The sequence below is a fragment of the Mixophyes fleayi genome, chromosome 2 (genome assembly GCF_038048845.1).
Source record: "Mixophyes fleayi isolate aMixFle1 chromosome 2, aMixFle1.hap1, whole genome shotgun sequence".
In the NCBI taxonomy this organism is placed as follows: Eukaryota; Metazoa; Chordata; class Amphibia; order Anura; family Limnodynastidae; genus Mixophyes; species Mixophyes fleayi.
This window is the reverse complement of record NC_134403.1, coordinates 75685176-75687034: the sequence shown is the minus strand read 5'-3', so window position 1 is coordinate 75687034 and position 1859 is coordinate 75685176.

Below are 1859 nucleotides of genomic sequence, written 5' to 3'. Positions count from 1 at the left end.
TGCTCTTCAAGATTTGTCCCTGGAAATGTCTCTATATTACATTACAATTATGACCAACTATACTATATAATTCCTGTTTATTTTTAGTGCACCAAAGAACATCTAGATACAACTATATAGAACATGCCTAATACAGTATGGTGATGAACTGGTAGGAGCCAGCATGTCTGTGCTATCCTCCATGAACCTATCAGCAAGTGCCTTATGTGCCTAATCATTATATATATGTATGTATTTTTCTTAATCTTACATTACGTTTTTTGCAGGGACATTTAAAATGTAAAGGAGATGTCGTCTTATAAACAGTTACATATATTGTCATATTATTGCAGAACCAATTAATTCAATGTAATATGACTGATTAATGTTGCAGAACTTGCAGTTGTGGAATTAGCAGCTTGGTGGCATGTCCTAGGATGATTACTGCAGTCCTCATTAACGATCATTAGTCTCTGTAATTTGTAGCTACACTTCTCTGAAACTAATGCCAAACTATGCAAAAAAGGAAAACATGAAGCTGGAGCTGCCAGAAAGACTTATTAGTAACAAACATTAGCTTTAATCAGACAAACAGGGCACCACTAATTGCTCTCTCTTAAAGACACAGAATGATGCTCATAGATATTTCACTATTTTGAGCACAGATAGGTACATTGCTATCATGATTGGTAGAAATGCACATTTATCCAGTGGAATTAAAACATTTCTCTACTTGAACCAATGAACGCAGTGGTGACCTGTAAGGTGGGGTTATGGATGGGGGCCTGAGACGGGAAAGGAACTCACACTTACCCTACACACCGCGCCGGTCTCTGGTCATCCTCTGGAGAGTCTCCCTTCTCCTAGACGGCATCTGCGTGGAAGAGGGGGGGGATGTCCGAGTACCCGAACGCAACAGGGGAGAGAGCCTCTTGTCCCGTATGCCAGGCACTCGTTTTGCTGTAAAGGGGTAAGGTGAAAGGCTGGGAGGACAGTTCTGCAAGGTGAGTGCACCACGGAGAACAGCCCTTGCCAGACTATATTCACAGAAGCTGGTCCACTATGGCAACTCCCTCTGTCCCTGCTACTCCAGGGGGTTCTCATTGGCTGGGGTCTTTCAGTGTCCTTGTCTGTTGACCGATGCCTGTAAAAAGAGCACAGGCTCCCTACCTAGGCTGTCCCTATCCTAACTGCTGCTACGTTTCTAAACTCGCTCGCGTGCCAAACCCTGACAACTATCTGGCATACACAATCCACAACAAGAGATACACAACACAGCAAAGATACAACCAAGAGGACAATCAGAGATAGAGGGAGAGGGTACAGTATGCAATTACAATACAGCATATAAACACTAGGCAATACAATAAAACACACTCACTACGAGCGTTAGGCTAGAGGTGGCTTACTAAGGTGTTCCTGGGGTATGGGTACAGGCCGTGGGACCTAGGGAGGTCAAGGGTTGAGGCTTAGGGGTAGTGGCTGCGGTCTAGGGGCAGTGGCTGTGAATCAGGCCTGTGACTGTGAATCAGGCCTGTGAACAGTGACTGTGGTTCAGGCCTAGGGGTAGGGGCTGTGAATCAGGCCTGTGGGCAGTGACTGCGGTTCAGGCCTGTCGAAGTCATATAATTGGATGAACGAAAGTATATTGGTTAATATTGTTTTATCATGCGATTGCGATCAGTATGCCACGTAACACGTGGCATGGCGCGATCACGCGGTAAAATACGCACGCACACACTCGCACTCCTACATTTAGTTATTTCTATATTTCATATTATAATGGTTCCATTCCCCAGTGATTTATGAGCAGATGGTATTTAGTTTATAGTTATATATATATATTTTATGGTTATATGTACACTCTAGGGATATTTAAG